This window comes from Terrapene carolina, unplaced genomic scaffold (assembly GCF_002925995.2).
Source record: "Terrapene carolina triunguis isolate 2854851 unplaced genomic scaffold, T_m_triunguis-2.0 Scaffold31, whole genome shotgun sequence".
NCBI lineage: Eukaryota > Metazoa > Chordata > Testudines > Emydidae > Terrapene > Terrapene triunguis.
Window position 1 is genome coordinate 3,903,929 of NW_020664382.1, and position 18,533 is coordinate 3,922,461.

At 39.0% G+C, this 18,533-nt stretch overlaps 1 protein-coding gene across 3 annotated transcripts in view; it reads left to right on the forward strand.

Moving 5' to 3' along the window:
• Positions 1–13,294: 13,294 nt before the first annotated feature.
• The window catches only part of LOC112117824 (ETS transcription factor ERG), a 207,509-nt gene continuing 202,270 nt past the window's right edge, over positions 13,295–18,533 (forward strand). For 2 of the 3 annotated variants that reach the window (XM_024215902.2, XM_024215905.2), the window contains exon 1: positions 14,496–14,574. The gene's annotated coding sequence lies outside the window, so the exon portion shown is untranslated. Of the gene's footprint in view, positions 13,608–14,495; positions 14,575–18,533 lie in introns of those variants that run through there. The other variant, XM_024215903.1, reaches the window with a different exon arrangement.

An 18,533-nucleotide genomic window follows, 5' to 3' on the forward strand; every position in this document is an offset into this window, starting at 1 on the left:
CTTCATGTAAGATCCCGGTCTGTGGTAGATAAGGGGTCAGAATCTGAACTTGGATCCCAGTTGAAATTTTGCATCCGGCATGTAGTTCTCTAACGCTAAAGCAAAACCAGTGAAGCAAATGACCTCAAATGATTGAATGATCAAAATTCAAATCCAAATCTGAATTTTTGCTCAACCCCTTCTATGCTAACTATATAACTCCTATGCACAAACACATCTTGAAATGAATATGTTAAAGCTGGATATTGAGCCAGAGGTTAACAAATAGTAGAATAACATCAGAGTCGTTGTATTTTCTGTTGAGTAAAAATGCTTAGAATAATTTACTATTGTATGAAGTAATGCAGCTGTCTTACTTAAAATATTCCTCCCTTCCACATGGAGAGAGAAATGACCACAAGAAGTGTTCCAGAAAGCCATTTCATTCCCATGTGGCTTGTTTTGCTAAATGAGTTACAATAAAGATCTGCTCCAAATGGTGCATTTTTTCCTGCCTCAACTTATTTTGTACTTGTTCAGTAAAATAGATTCCAAAAAAGACAGGATTGTAATTTTTAATAAGATTTGTTAAAAATAGCAGAGCTGTGGTCAGAGAAATGACCGCAGGAAGTGATTTGTTTCCTGTGATCATTCCTCCTCCTCCTCCTCTGCCACTGGCCTTTTTTAGACTATCAGCAGAAGAGAAAATGTTTCATTAACCCGATTTAAAATTCATCATAAATAGCTAATTAATTGTATAATCTGCTATCAATCTAATAAATTACACGTGAGTTTGAGTCTTTGGAGGGTTGGGGGCTTAAGCAGTGAGAGAATTGTCAGAGCAGCAAGTGCTCTCATAGATCACAGTGACACAATGGTGTATAGGACAAGTGTCTTTCTAATGTTGATACAGGGCCAAATTCTTAGCTCAGTGCACACCCCTTTTACTGGTCTGTGTGCCAGAGAGTTCTGGGGAGGCTATCAATGGAAGGAAGCACTACTCCCCAGGGTTCGTGCCCATCTGGTCCATGAGAGGGAAATGGTAGATCTAAGGACATCACCTCTTTCTTCCACTACGAGCCTATCACCTAACTCTCACTACAGTGTAACACCGAGACCCCATGGAGCACAAGGTTTGCAGACCTCCTGAGATGGTACTCTGCCTTCCCCCACTTCCGACCTCCCAGCAGACCCAGTATGATACATGCCAGAGCAGGTATTAAAGTATCTACTGTGATGACTATAACAGTTTTGGGTTCACATATGTACTTGTACATTAGTTATCAACAGAGTATGTAAGCATCTACTTAACTACAGTTTAACAGATATGTCTCCTCCTGGAATTTTGCTAGTGTTTTAGGATTCCAACAAAAGTGATCTATTTAAACAGTTGTGCACCTTTTCCTCAGCAATGCCATAAAAGGAAAAAGATTAACAAGGCACCGCAGGGTATTGTGGTAGTATAACCAGAGTGACAAAACAGAGCTTCAGTAAAAGTAGTCAGAATTGCAAGGTTTGTCCAACTGAGCCAGGAAGCCTCTTCTTCTGATTTCCATAAACTGTCATATTCATTTCAAAAGGACTTTTCTGCGGGATGGGTTGGTTAGTTCTTTCATTTTGACTCCATCTCCAGTAATAATACAGCTCTACCCCGATATAACGCTACCCGATATAACACGAATTCGGATATAACGCGGTAAAGCAGTGCTCCGGGGGGGTGGGGCTGCGCACTCCGGCGGATCAAAGCAAGTTCAATATAATGCGGTTTCACCTATAACGCGGTAAGATTTTTTGGCTCCTGAGGACAGCATTATATCAGGGTAGAGGTGTAGTAACAACTGGAATGAAACTCTATGTGATATTCTTTCGCCTTGGTCTAGGATGGATTAGTAGTTCAGCCAAGGTCTGACCGCCCATTGCCACCAGAAATGAAGTATTGGTAGATACTCAGATGGCATAGTCAAACTGGGAGCATTGTTATTGTAGTAGTTTCAGGTGTCTATTTTCTCCTCAGTGCTTACTCAGAGCAACAGTTCAATTGGAGTTCCTTGCACAGCTTGAAGAGCCTGTCAGCTGAGTCTTTCCTTGCCAGCCTGCCTTTCTTACTTTTAAATAGTAAATTGATTGAAGCATTTTAAATAAGAATGATTTTTAGAAAAAAGTTTACTATATAGACACCATTAAGGAAGCTATTCCCTCAAAATGGATCTGAACCAAAACCCATGAAGAACCCTAAGTCATGTTGTTCAAATACTTACTTGCAGGAGTAAATCATTTAATGCAAAAGTTGCAGAAGTGGGCCCTAATGGATCTAATGGACCTTTATCTTCATTTTCTGTTGCAGTGGATTTTTCTAGAAAAGACTGAAGTATGCACAGAAAGACATAACCTTAAACATTTTCTCCTGCAAATCTAATGTTTTATGTTTTGCTATTGATGAAGAATTTAAATAGTTAATCTCTGAAAATATCTAGAAGAATGGCATTTTTTCCCTGAAAGTAGTCTTCTTAAATGTTTATATTTATATTAGAGAGGAACAGGAACTATTCAGACCAATTGAAATGATGCATTATATTATGATAACATATTTCTAAATTATTGTGGTGTATCACTGAAACTGATGAGTTCATAATAGACAAGAAATGTCTAAGGAAAAAATCTAATTTATTAAAGTCAGTGGGTGGAGAGGTGGGTGGGTGGCTGTGTGTGTGCATGCTCCTCTGATTCTCCTGTTCTAGACATTTCGTAGACAAGTTATATACACACAATCCCAGGACATGATTCTACTAACATTTAGGCATGTGCTTAACTTTATTCACGAGTAGTCCCATTGAAGATCTAAAATGTGATTTGCTAACACTGAGTGAGGAAACGTTTTGGGGGCTATGTAAGTACAGTTCAGAACATGAATAAATATGTGCTAGATGGGGACCCTAGGGTTCAACCCTTGTCCCGTGGAAGTCTATTTACGTTTGCTATTGAATTAAAAGGGATCAGGATCAGGCTCTTATTCTTCCATCTCACATGTTGTATTTTTAAATATTTCCTTTACAATGCAACCATCTGCTAAATTTAGACTACCTTTTTTAGAATTTATTCTATGAACATACGAAAAAAAATCACATTGTAAAAAAGCACGCAGGCTTTTGAAATGCCATTTGTGAAATGTTCCAACTATGTACAACTGGCTCAGTTACTACAGTTCACAATTGCCATCTGAACATCTATTTTTCCAAGCATTTAAGAAAAGTGATGTGTACATTTTTCATGTGTAATTAGGCAGTGTAATGTGATCCCTTGCTGCAGTCAAGCTGCCATGTGCTGTAGCCTCACTGAATAGCTTCCAGATTTCAACCCAATCTCTTCTGTCTAGACTCTACGTTGCTATTTTTTTCCCTCCTAGCTTAAAACAGACTCCAATATAAAATGCCAAAAACAGAAGTTTTTGTCCCTCTTTCTCATAAAGATGTGGGACAGATCTCTCAGGCCCAGACGAGAGCTGGGTCCCAGACTTTCATAAGACACGTGTCGTCTGAAACTGACATTAAAGATTGTGCAGGCATGTCAGCAGGTCAGGCACACAAAAAATGCTTAAAAATATGGTTTTCATTAAGAAAATGAGTATTTTTAGAGAGGTGTGGTTCAGTTCAGATGAAAAAGAAAGAAAAAAAAATTAAAGCAGCACAAGAGATCCCAAATTGCAACATTATTTATATTGCTGTTGAAATGTGGTGTATTCTCTTTATAAAGTTTTTTGGGGGAGTGAAATAATATACACCAGGCCAGAACCAGGTGCATATCCTGTAGAGAGTGTTTATAATCAGAGTTACAGGATAGCAGATTTATACTAGAACAAACTCTCTAAGAGAGCCCTGCAGCTTAAGTGCATTGTCTTAATCCTGAGAAATGTTACATTATATCCTCAATTAAGAGTTCTTTACCAAAAAGAAAATAAAGTTAAAATGATTTCACAGATAATTTCAAGGAACTGTATATGGTCTCATGTAGTTGTAAACGGCATATTCTGTTATCAGCTTTTTATCTGACGACAGTTTGTTTTATTTCAACTGTGTCAATATTGATAAAAAGTCCAAAGAAATGATTCAGTTCCATGGAAGGATGCATTTGTGTAAAATAGGCAATAAACTAGGTTTTCTTTCTTTGAACTACATTTCTGAATCATTTGTTCTGAAAATTTGCTGCAGATTATGTATACTGGATTAACTGTGCCTTCCAAAAACTACTCAAAGTACAGTTGCTCTGTCTTTTAGTCTAGAAAATTCACAATTTTTTTGTTTCATGGGATTTCTTTTGAAAAAATGTTCATCTGTTCCTTTTATGCAATTTTGCAATGCCTTAAATTATGCTTTATTTGAGGTCTCAATGGAATGGTTGTTTTTCCAGTGAAAATGTGCCTTTTTGCATATTTTTTAGGTGACTGGCACTCTGGCTTGAAAAATAGGCCCATTTCCACTCATTTCTGAATGGAAGTGTATTGTGTTTGCTCAAAAATGCCCATGCTTGCTGGAAAAGTGGCCCATTTTTAAATTAAAAATTAACATACTGTAGCAAACTTTTTTTTTCAAAAAAAAAAAAAAAATTGGCCCTTTTTTTTAATTCATAGGAAACTGAAACTATCGAGCTATTGAGTCATTGTGCATGCTCTTAAGTTTATTTTCTCACAAACCTACAAGGAATTAACCCAAAAATTGGATTTCTAAATGAAGATTTCTATGCAATTGCAATCAGTGAAAGAAAGTGAACCAGACATTTCACAGAAATTCTATTATAATTAAGGTATTTTAAATCAATGTTTGCAGTAAAATCAAGTTTTGTTAAACAATAATCCTCAAATCTCATCCTAAAGTTATCATATTTAGGGCTTTTCATCCACTGATTTCAACGTGCTTTTCAAAGGTGAATAAGTAATATTATCCCTATTTGAACAAATGGGGAAACTAAGATACAGAAAAATGAAGGGCCAGGCCTAAAGCAGCTACCCAATGAGTGAAGGGGAATAGAACTCATAGCACCTGACTTTTAGTCAGGTGCCCTATTAACTACATTATGCTGCTAAATTTAAAACACATCGGGTTTATTGTTGACCATTACTTATCCCCATTCATTTTTCCATTTTAATTTCAATAACCATATCAGCATGACTAGATATAGATATACAAGGGCCATCCCAGTGTTCTCTTAAGGACCCTATTCTGCACTGAGTTACAACTCATGGAGCCCAACTGACTAAAATAGGGATTGAACAGGTTGTAAGTCAATGCAGAATTTGGACCAATGTATCTAGGCAGACATTGCTAGTGGAGTTTTATACAGCGGTCTATCCCACATTGTACAGATTTCATAGATTTTGTGGCCCAAAGACCGTTCTGATAATCTAGTCTCTAGTTTGACCTGTATAGCACAGACCATAGAATCTCACTTGGTAACACCTGCATTCTGGCTTGTATCTTGTAATATTGTTCATTGCTATTACATTGTATGCTGACCATAGCTGGTCTCTTGGAGCTGTGTGCACTCACCGTGCCCCTTTCCTCATTAGTATAGTGGTGAGTATCCCCGCCTGTCACACGGGAGACCGGGGGTTGATTCCCCGAAGGGGAGGGTGACCCCTTTAAACCCAGGATTGTGAGTTCAATCCTTGAGGGGGCCATTTAGGGAACTGGGGTAAAAATCTGTCTGGGGATTGGTCCTGCTTTGAGCAGGGGGTTGGACTAGATGACCTCCTGAGGTCCCTTCCAACCCTGATATTCTATGATTCCTTGTAATATATGATAAATCAGTAAGGGCCTGATTCTGAGCTCCATCCCACACATGCAGAACACCAAAAATAGAATGCACAAATGTGAGAGTTTCTAATCAGCCTGCCTACAAAATTGTAGTTGCCCTGCGATACTGTCATCCTCCATGGGTCATATTATGACAGGTTATGATGTCTAACACAGCTATCTGTGTGATTAGACAAAATGAGGGAGGTTTTGGTCATCTGTTCTTATATATTTATCTGAAAACAGAGTATTGGAAGCACATGTCATGAGTGCAATATATTGAATGTACTTTTTGAATAAATGATGCATGTGAGCCTGCTCAAATTCAGAATCAATGGGGAGCTGTCTGCATACAAGTGACTTTAAATATTTTCCAGTTAATTCAGAGATCCAAATGGAAAACCAGTACTCAGGGATATCATGTAGATATGGGATACTTTGAAACTATAAGCCAACAAGTGACTTATGCTCCTCCAACGTGTAATTTTTTTCATCTGTGATAGATAGAAGAGTCTTCATTTAATAGCTAATCCAAGCATAATCCAGTACAAATTACTACTACAAATTAAACACATTCTTCATGTTCATTAGTTCAGAAAACCATGTGTGAAAAGAATGCAATGGAATATACATTGATTATACTAAAGAAAACTGCAATTTATTGTGGCATGACTCAGTGAAGTAAAGGGAATGTGATACTGGTTGGATAGTGAGGTATGCATAGGTGGAATGCCATTGGAAAACCTCCTTTGTGGTCATACTTCACTGAAATCCATGACATGTCCCCAAATGCTGCCACCAAAGCAGCAAAAAGTTATCATGTAACTTGTGTGTATAAATTCAGGATATATGTAACTTGTGACCACTATAGTCACAAATTTGATATGGAAAGTATGTCTGGCTATATATAATACTCATCCCCACACACACGATATTTCCTGTTCATACATTGCATATGTTGGCCAAGCTCTTTGTAGCCTGAAGTTTCAGGCAAAGATTGTTTATTCCTCCTCTAATAATAATCTCAGTTATTATTCTGGTTTATGATAAATTCAGTAAAGAAATTACTTGTAAATCTGTGCTGGATTAACAAGGCAGATGTGGCACATGGTAGAACAAAGCTATGTAAATACAGATCTGTACATAGACATAAGAATAGGTAAAACACTGATCATATATGCTAGAAGCCTGGCTACTGAAACCCCATTCACTGCCAGTTATTCACAGATCTGCCAGGCAGAGCAGTGTATAGAATTGCGTCATCACATTTATGCCCTTATAGCAACAAAGTCCATAGACTTGAAGGCAGAATTTAGCCAGTATCAGTGGAACATGAGAAATACAGAAAATAGAGTAGATTAATTTAAAGAAGAGAAAAGATCCAGATAGTGCATTTATTTAAATTATAAAAAAAAGTATATGCAAGTCATATTGAGTCTTTGTTTAATTTAGTTTTTATTAAACCATGGTCTCTTCAAAGGTCATAATATACCAGATAATCAAAGGCAATGGAAAAAGAATAAAGTATATGTGTAAAAAATAAACAAGTAACCTTATTGTACTTACGATTATTAATTGTTCTTTATCAAACACTTTACAAACAGAAATTTTTAAGAAGTCAGAATTTCCCTTATTTTACTCAGATGAGGGCAAGTTAGGACCTTTTATATTTAAATGCAAGTTCAAATTCTGAACTTTATTTATTAAATAAAGTCACAATTTAAAAATTGTGATCTGAGTCTTTATGGGCTGAATTTTCAAATGTTTCTGAAAGTGTATTAATCATTTGGCTCTCAATTTTTTAACTTTTATCTTGTGGTTGAAGAACTTCATAGTTCGTGAGAAGATGCAGCCAGTGATCAGTGTTTCTGCGATGATTCATTGGACTATTAGTTATTCCTTTAATCCAGGGAGTGATGCAGACAAAATGTTGGTTTGAAATTGGGAGTGAGGGAAATGTTTTGTATAAAATAAGAAATTACACGAGCAATTACCCTCTGACTCAAAGTGAAGAACAACTGAATTTTTCCAATAGCTAAAAAAGTTTGCTGAGTTTGTTGTGTTCATTATTCTTGTTTGCAGGAATCTGCTCTTCCTAGTTGTAGGTAGGCCAGGAAGCAGAAGTGCCAAAATACCACAAGAAGAGTTGTTTACATCAGTGGTTCTCAACCAGGAGTTAGCATACCCCTGGGGGTACGCAGAGGTCTTCCAGGTAGTACATCAAATCATCTAGATATTTGCCTAGTTTTACAACAGGCTACATAATAAGCACTAGCAAAATCAGTACAAACTAAAAGTTCATACAGACAATAACTTGTTTATACTGCTGTATATATTATATCAATGTTATTCACCCCAGGGGTCGTGATTTATTTGATACTTATATGGTAAAAATGAGAAAGTAAGCAATTTTTCAGCAATAGTGTGCTGTGACACTTTCGTATTTTTATGTCTGATTTTGTAGTTTTTAAGTGAGGTGAAACTTGGGATACGCAAGACAAATCAGACTCCTGAAAGGGGTGCAGTAGTCTTGAAAGGTTAAGAACTACTGGTTTACATGACAGTTGTAGCTCAGATTTCTGATTTAGGAGATTTAGATAGTTTAGAAAATGTTCAGGGAAGCATCCCAACTTCCAGATTATTTTCCAAATCAAACCTCTGAAGCTTCTGGGGTTCATTCATCACTAGTTTGGGGCCTGATCCAAAGCTTGTTGAAGTTAATGGAGTCTTTCTAGTTGAGTTCAATGAACACTGAATCAGGCCTTTACAGAATATTGCCTATTTGTTAAACCTAGCCAGCAGCTTGAACAAGCTTTTTCTTCTTACATGATTATATGAAAATTGCTTGATTTTTTTTTAAAATGGGACATAAGGGCTCCATATTAGGTTGATGTTGAGTGTTGTCTGCTACACTGTTAATCAGATGAGCTTTTATTTTTCTTCTAATGAAGTATTTTCTTTTAGTATTCATTAGTAATCTTAACACACAAGGAATACATCTCTTTGCCATTAAGAGTCATCCTTCTGTAAAACATAATCCCAATGTTCTTAGGGACCTGTCAAAGAGAGTCAGAGAGATTGTCAAAATGTCCAAACTGTGACTTAAGGGAATCTATGAACATTCCAATAGTCATCTTTTCTGATACATTTAAAAATAGTTATCTGGATATATGTAGAGAGAGGGTTGTATGAAAATATCCTCCTATCTGTCTTGCTTTAAATGTCATTTTTACAAGAGAAAACCTTTTCTAATGAATGCCATCCATACCTATGAGAGGTGATATTGATAGATGTGTCACCTTTTTATCACAAAAGCGCTTGATGTTAGATGTTAGGTTTTATAGGGAAAATGTTAACCCTTTTGATTTTAATGTGGAAGGTAACCACTGAAGTTGTTTTTGTCTTCTATATAGTGGAAAAGGTGATTTTTTTCCCCCCATGTATGTTTGAGTTTCATCTTTAGATGAATGTTTACCTTTTGTACATTGGTTCATATGCTGACAGGAAAGCTTTTAATGCATATTTTTATTTGTATTAGTAATATTGTATGCATCCTCATCCTCATAAATAACTTTTAACTTGTATAGATCTTCCTTTCATTTGAGGATCTATATAATAAATTAGACACATCATCTCTGTAAAGACAATAAATATACAGATTTTACAGAGGGATAAACTCATGCACAGAGAGGTTAAGTGATTTGCCCAAATCCATACAATGAGGTGGTGACATAACTGGAAGTAGTCTTGGAACCTTGACATCCCCATCCAATCCCATGCTGCTAGTTCTTAAATAGGCAGCAATTCTATAAAACTCGTAAGCCATCAATGTATAGTTAAACAGAAGTTATGGGCTTGATTCTGAAACTACTAGGTGAGGGTCTTTGGCCCATGTTATGCATGTAGCTGAGCTGCGACTGCTAGTAGCAGATATCCCCAATGGCCAGTGATGGGACACTAGATGGGGAGGGCTCTGAGTTACTACAGAGAATTCTTTCCCAGGTGTCTGGCTGGTGGGTCTTGCTCACATGCTTGGGGTTCAACTGATTGCCATATTTGGGGTCAGGAAGGAATTTCTCCCTAGATCAGATTGGCAGAGACCCTGGGGTCTTTTTTGCCTTCCTCTGCAGCAAGGGGCATGGGTCACTTGCAGGTTTAAACTAGTGTATATGGTGGATTCTCTGTAACTTGAAGTATTTAAATCATGAATTGAGGACTTCAGTAACTCAGCCAGAGGTTAGGGGTCTATTACAGGAGTAGGTGGGTGAGGTTCTGTGGCTTGCAAAGTGCAGGTGGTCAGACTACATGATCATGATGGTCCCTTCTGGCCTTAAAGTCTAAATGGCAGTAAATTAATCAGTGTTTGGCCATGTGAACTCTGATCCAATTAAGAGTAGGACCATCTTCCACCAGGTTAGAGAAAAGGGAAATTGGAACAATCAGGGAGATGCCAGCAATCTTTAACTTAGCAGGGCCCATTTCTATTTTCTTTTACACCCTAAATTCCCATAGAAGAAGGAAGTATGGTTAATTCTGTGAAAGTAGTCTAGGGATGGAAGCTTGTTCTAATGAGTTCAAAGTAGCTTCAATGGCTAAAGATTGTAGGCTATGCAAATAAGATGTTGTGAAGACCAACAAAATATTTCAGTAGTCTGTCTTTTAAAACTTCAGCTAATATGTCTGCCTGCACATGGAATGACAATGAAAACCAGTTTGTAAATGTAGACAAAAATCTCCGTAATCTTTTTACAAACCAATCAATCTTCACATTGAAGTAGTAATTACACTACTATTGGATGTTTCCATTTAAGAAATGATTCAGAAAAAACTCAGACATATTTGCAGATTGCAGTAAATTACCCAAATGTAATTGTACTAATGAATATCCTAGTTAAAACTGAAAATATTTTAGTGATCCTGGTAGACACGCACATATACCCTGGTCCATTTTTGTGGAAACTTTGTCACTAGAACACAGTGACAGATGCACAATATGTTCAATATCATCTTATTCTCTATGTTATGCAAGTTGATAGGAATTATGCATTATGCAATTTTATAAAGCAGTTTGTGGTCACCATGTGTTATTAAGAACTGCTGTGTGTACAGAAGAACTGCATCTGACACACGCTGCAAAAGTTCTAGACTATCAGTTTGCTTGAAATGTCTGTATCCCAGCCTAGCCACCATTCTTTGGGAATAAAGAGCATCAACTATTGGACATTTTAGTCCGTTTATCAATCATAAAGGCAAATAATCATATTTATTTTGTCAATCTAATGACTGAATCTTAGTATTCTTTCATTATACAGTAGCCACCCATACAAAGTAACTATACAATCTATAACTACCTTAATATATTGTGCTACTTTCTGTGTCGAAGAAAGATTCTTTTGGGCCCTCTTCATGCTAGATTTATGTTCTCTGAAGATTTAAGTATATTAGTATGGGTAATCTCACTCCATTACCTTCTATAAAACAAGATCTGTGACTTCCTCCCTGGTGTGCATTTACCATATCGAAATGGGCTACTATTTTCATATTTAACTCACTGGTAAGTCATAAAATCAGCTTAAGGAGTGTCCGCCCAAAGAACTGAACATACAAGATGATAAAAGGGAGCTTTTATTACTCATAACAGTATTGATGTTATATTAAACATTGAACATTGACTATTGTTTTGAATTGCAGCCTTGGCACCCTCATCCAGCCTCCCTTTCAGCTTTGAAATAGACCAAATTCAGAAATTTACAAGGCTTTTAAAAAACCTAGATGAAGCAATTAAATCTCCAGATTGGAGGATGTGATCCTTTAAAGGCCCTTTACAGAATATCAAAAGAAAGAGAGGATTATATTTAGCAGGTGTGAGAGCCCACGCAGGACATTTCATTGAGAAAGAGCCTGATATTATCCAGCAACAAATACTTAAATTAATATAAAACATCTTGGGGGGAAGTGGATTTTCTTTTCTTTTTTGAAGTATTAGGAAATTATAACACTTTGTGGCTCCTTCAAACCTGAAAGGTCCAAATATACATGAGTCAATGGTATGTTAAAAAAAAAAAATAAAAAAGGGGGCGGAGGGAGTTTAAAACAAAGACTTTGGTAGGACTGGGGAGACAAAGAGTGGGGGTAACTGACCATTTGCCTTAAAGCAAGCAGAGTAGCTCTGCATTTTCTTTTTCTGTCTCATTCATAGATCTGCACCACTACCTAATGGATCAAACCAGAAACAATGGACCACAGACTAAGCCGCTAACACAGCCTATGGCATAGCCTTCTGAATGGAGCTATGGAGTCAGATTATTCTTAATACAGGGCTAGGTGTTCCAGGGAAGTGAGAGTGGCGAACTTAAAAGAACCAGATTATTGACAGCTGCCAAACCAGGTTTGTGTCTGCGTACTCCACCTTGATCATGATGGAAGCATCATCTTTCTTTCTTCTGTTTTCTGGATCCCTTGAGATGCAACCTTTCATTACAGAGTTAGTGTATTCTGATTGGTTTGTCTCTATCTAGATAACATACTCAATGATCTAAAGTGGAAAACTGGACTCTGTGGTTTTGTGGGGAGATGTACCCTCCTCTATTCCTTTATTCACCAGTGTGAGGTCCTAAATTTTAACCAGTTGCTATTTTTTGCCTTTCTTGAAAACAGTGAATGTAATGTCCCAAAGCCCCATGTGTTCTTGTTATAACTTAATAAAGCCACTCAATCGACACTTAACTATCTGTAGCACTAATAGTGTTTAATAGAAAGGAAGGGCCAATTAAATAACACTTCTTACTGACAGATAGGCCTAATCCAACGTTTTATTTTGCATTCAAGCTACCCACAAAGATGCATTATCTGATCTCCATAAATTGATTAAAGTGATTCAGGTCTGGGATAGATGTGTCCTGTCCTGTCCCACCTTTTGTTTAACTTTTACCTGTATTTCCTTACTCACTATTAACCTGATGTGGACACATTGAAAGCTGTCCTTTGAGACCTAAATAGCCTGTGCTTACTGTTTTGTCAGTAATTCAAAAATCTATGATGTGCTAAAACCAATCTCACTCATATGACTAGTCTTAGTGGGAAGGACACTTGTGAGACGTCTAGATTCATGCATTGCCAAGTACCGTTTGGCATCTACAGAGTTAAAGGTCCTCGGAACCTATAAGATCTGGTCTAGGTAGTATCTAAAATCAGTACTAGACCCACTTTATTTTTTCCTTAAAAACAGGAAATGGAGCCCTGAAGGCTTTTTAACTGGAGAGAGAGAGAGAGTTGGGAGGGGGTATACTAGCTCTGCCCATATCCAGCCCTGAGCCTGACCCAGACTTGGGGGTCTCTCTGTGTGGGTTCCCCCCCATTATTTTGGCAGACTTTTTGGAATGTCTGGGAGCTAAGGGCTTTGCTTCATGGAGCAGAATTCTGAAGCAAGAAAAAGAGAAAGTTATAGACTAAACCACAGAAATGTAAACATGTCTGCAGCTAAAATAACTCCACTTTCATTGAAAACACTCCTCACTCACAATCAGACTTCTGTGTGCTATGCTCAATAAAACTGCACGTTAATAGTAAGCAATTAATACATTATGTAGCCCTGCTTTAAAAACCGAGACACCTTTAATTATGATTATTGTTATGATCATTAAAGGAGTACTCGATTTTCTTCTTTATATGCTTTGCTCTCGATTCCGACTGTTAGCTGGGGTTCCTAGCTGGGAAAGTGCAGGAGAGGTGTCTTTCAGAACATGAGTGAGAGCAGCATGAAATGAACAGAAGGAACATTGCACAAGATAAAGTAGGGAAAATGCAGTTTCAGCACGGAGATAAGAGACAAAAGACACCTCGGTAAGGACCCTTTTTAATTTTAAAATTATTTTTTGTTTTGTTGAGGGAGGGGGTAAGTGTGTGGTGGTGGTGCTGGTGCTGGTGGAGGGCAGGTTACAATCTAAATGACACTGAGGAGACCCTCACGTGGTTTGATGGATCTCACTTCACCCCTTTGTCTTTTTGTCCTGTTTTTTTTCATCCTTTCCATTACTGATGTGTTCTTCTCGGGGTTTTAAAATTAATGAACTGTCCTTAGCATAGCTGTCTCTGCGTTCCCTTCACTTCCTCAACTTTAACATCTCACCCCGCGCCCAGTGCCTTCACGCTCCCCTCCTGTCTCTACAGGAGTGGAACCATGTTATGACCAGCTTAAATAGTTGCCCTGCATCCCACCCCTCACTTTCATTGAATCGAGGTATCTGTTTTTTACACTTTAACGTTGGCTTTCCCTCGGGTCCGGGCGCAGTCTTTGCAGACAGCCATGCCTTGTAAAGTTCAGTGTTCCGGGGGGAAATACCCCGGACGCCTGAGTTCTCTCCTCCAGCCCAGTCTGGTCAGTTTTCAGCTTTCATTCCTCCCCCCCGCCCCTTCTGAGCACCCGGCTCCCCGGCTGGAGGGGACACCCCGAGCCCGCTCCTTCTAGCCCATCAGGTCTCTCCCACACACCCACCCACCCCATCTGCTGGGTCCATGCCCACCCGGGGCCGCGTGCTCGGAGCGCCCGGGGCTGGCCGCGGCGGGGCTGGTCCCCCCGCACGGAGGGAGCTGGGGCGAGCCTGGGCAGTTGCCCTGCTCCATGATTGGAGCAGGAGAGAGGCTCGCTGAGCCCGGGGCCCGCGCTCTGGGCCGAGCCCATTCCGAGTGAAGTGAGTCAGTGCAGCCTGCGGCTCCCCGTGCACTCACTCACTCACTCACACGCTGGCGGCGGCGGCGGCCACTGGCTTCACCCGCAGCCCCGGACTCGCCCCGTGCCCGGCCTCTCCCGGTAAGTCCCTTCTCCTTCCCGCTCGGGTCGCTTCTTGGGAGGAGGAGGAGGAGGAGGGGGGTACACGGGACGCGGCCTCGGCTGCCCCCCCAGCGCCGCCGCAGCAGCAGCTGGGGCTGGGGTGGGCAGGGAAAGTTTGACAGGGAGCAGGGCGCAGTTCCCCTGCCTCTCGGGGAGCGCCGGGCGGGCGCCTGAGGGGCTGGCTCAGCCCGCTGGCAGGCTGGAGATGCCCCCCGGGGCGGCACAGGGCCGGGAGCGCTGGCAGCCAGGCGCACTCACACTGGTTGCACTTCCGCTGGGACAAGCGGCGGCTCAGCCTGGCCACCGCCTGCCTTGTGTCAGCCCAGCCCCGCGCAGGGTTCAGCGGGGGCTGCTGTGCGGGCGCTCGCGGCTGTGGGCGCAGGCTGGCCGCAAAGCGCAGGGCCAGGTGCTGCTCCAGGAGGCTGGGCTGGTTGCGAGCCGGGTGACAGGCTCCGCAGGGAAAGTTTCCTGCCTCTGGGATGGGTGCGTGTGTGTAATGTGGGTAACGTTACTTCCCCAGGTGTGTGTGTGGGGGCGGGGAGATATCCCAAAAGAGGTTAAGGATCCTCTGAAAACGTGCTGCCACCAGTAAGGTCATGGGGATAGATTCCCTGCTTATTGGTAAAACATGTGGAGCCTTCCGTAGGGCAACCGAAACATGGGACGTGTGCTCGGTGGTGTTTGCCCGGCAATAAGGGTTGAATTAAGATGCTGCCTTGGTTTTGGGTGAATGGCTGAAAGACATCCTTCGGAGGGAGTTTCTATACAGCCCATGCATGTGTGTATAACGCACAGCATATAGCTGTGAAATATGCGCCATCATCACCTTGGATTGATTATACGTGGAATAGTTGCAAGAGAAGTTTTGTGCCTTCAGAGTTGCTTGTTATTACTGATATTTCTCAGTAATCCCACATCTTTCCACAGCTTTACCTTTTCAAGCACTTGTATGCTTTGAATATAAGTGCTTATTATTTTTGGTTTGATCATTAGATATACTGAATGGTAGCAGGAGAAGTATCTCTTTATGTCCACTGTCCCCACACTTAACCTTTTAAACTTTCTTTAGTTTTAATTTCTTCATACACTTTATTTTCTGCCTCGCTGCTGGCTTTGTGGCTATTTCCCTATGATTTTTCCATATTTTGTTCCTTTTCATAATAGCTCCAATATTTTTCTGTCCTCCTACAATCAATGATTCAATTAACTGGTATCAATGGTCCCTTTTAAGTTGTACAGCTCTTGCAAAAGTTAAATGGTGTTTTAAATGTATTTTCCTAAACCTTTAATTAAACTGAAATTATCTAGTGAGATTCAGAATTGGTTGTGGTACATTTTAGATTAAATGCACTGATATAAATATATTTAGTGATCAAATGACTTTCTAGCAGTATTTTGAATGTAAATAATCATAGTTACAAAACTAAAACTGTAAGTTAAAATTAGCATAAACTTCCATTCATGACTGTATTTACTATGAATCTACAGAACAGCAAGTAAACTTTTACTTTTTAGTCAAAATTCTAATCCTACTGTATATTAACAAAACATTAGTGTTGGAGTAATAGTTTGTAGTTTACATTCTGTCCATGTAATTTTGAGTTCACTAGGGAAAGTGGGATACTTAGGTCTATGGACTGCACATGGAGAACTGTCACATTCCTTAGTTTTAACCCTTTATCCACTTGCATAGTTTCATTCAAGCAAATGGAGCAGACTGAACAGACTGCTTCTGGCTAAGACAAGAAATCAAAACTTTAATGATATTAGCTTAGGTACTGTTGAACTCATATCTGATAAATACATTTTGATTAACTGGGGAGGGTAGGGACTTTAAATTGAGTGTTTGACAGCTTCTTAATTAAAATAAATAAGAAAAGGCAAATCAAACCGATACACGATTAAAGTGATGTGATACAAAGATATTTTGGTGTTGAATATCTTATCCATTTCTTAAAAGAAGACTTTTTTTTAAAATATTGGGATATTGTAAATTAAGTTATAATTCAGGCCTTATAGTACTGTTTCATACACACATGCATGCAAACACTGGCTAACTTGCTACAAATTTGTGCAAATCTTTGCAGGAAAAAAATCCTCAGCTCAAAAAGCATTTCAGGATTTAGTTTTGAATAGCATCCACCCCCACCTTCCCCCAATTTATTCCCAAAGGTTAAACAAATCATATAGTACTGGATAGAGTTACATGTTACAAGAATTTTATAAATGATCTGTCAGTGTAAGCTCTAGATGTGTTTAGTGTGTTTTTACCTTAGGAGTTTAATGCTGCTAAAATGTTACTCAGTTTTGATTATATGCTGTGCAGTCTTTAGTCCCCAAATACATACTTTAACTATGTGTCTTATATATTAGACACATCTTTCTCCTTATACTTTTGTAGTAGTGTCTCCTCATCCCTTTTATTTCTCTTCTTGAACTACTTTTAATGAAGTTTGCTTTGAATTCTTTGTCATACTTTCAAACAATACAAGACTTTAATTCCATAGAGGGATTTAAGTGAAATAAGCCATGAGAGCAAAATGCAGGTTGTCACAAATTTTAAAATGGACTTTGTTGTTGCAAATTTGTTATTTGTATATGATCAGGTTAAAATTTTTCTATCTAAAATGACAATTTAATTTCCATAGCTAAAATCATGGTTGCTTTGAAAATATTCTTTGTCATATTGGTATTATGACATGAGGCACTGATGTGACTTTGCTATCTGCTGTTATATGGAAAACTTATTTTGTGCATGCACTGTGCACATGTGTAAACAAATATAAAATCCTTGGATAACAACCTGTGATCCAACAACATCGCATGAGCAAAATAACTTACCAGTGATGAGGCAAATCCCTTTCTATTCTACTCCACACAAAATGCCAACTTTCCTCTACCTAGAAGTAAGGCTAATTTGGTTCTCTCTCACCAGAGTAGTTCATTAATGATGCACTGTCAGTAGTGTCCAGGTACTCAGCAAAGCACTGTTTCATCTCGTTCCTAGTTATATGCACTCAATTAAGTTAGGGCTAAAGAACTCCAAAATCTTTTGCAGTCATGATGGTATCTGGGCATACAAAAATGTTACATTTCTTTCCCCTCCTTTTATGTGTGTGTGCAATTCTTAAATACTGGAGAACTTAACAGAATGGGTTACCAGAGCCTTTTAATGTAGTGAGACCGAAAAGGACCTTTTAATTGAAAACATCTTTTAGAAATGTTTTAATTACTGTGGAACTGGTTATTTTCACGGTAAATACATTTTTCTGGAAAAGGCAAATGGACAAATGTACGGTTATGCCTTACTTTCTTTAATCATGCAAATACTGTAGTTATGTGGAAGTCAATGGGACCTTCTCCAGCTAGAAGTTGCTTACAGGGAGTGTTTGCAAGAAAGGGTCCGGTGAGCCTGATACAGCTTCCATTGAGGTCATTGGTGCAAGATCAAGCCCTGCATATGTAATGCTGCACAGCGCATTTTTCTAACATGCAGTTGCTCTTTTAGTCTATATTTTATATTTGCAATTTTACCATCTGTTAATTTAAAGAGATTTTGTTCATAAAATACATTTTAGCAAGACACTTTCAGTATAATGTTCATCCATGGGTTGAAAAAAATTACCTTTCATGCGATAATGTCTTACTCTGGTTTTCATTATAGCCTGCAGCTATTCACTTTCACAACCAACAGAGTAATTTTTTCCCTCTTATGGTCTTGGTCCTGCACTTCTTACTCAGGCAAAGCTCCCACTAACGTCAAACATCTCTGAGAATTTTGTCTGAATGTAGAATTCAGGTTTGAGTTCTACGGGTTCACATTTAATTTGGCATTCTGCAAGATGATGAAGTAGGAGGGCAAAATTTAATATGCTTACTTGGTAGCATAGTAAGACTAGTGTAGGTAGAAAGCTGGCAGTCTAAAATTACTTTGCTAA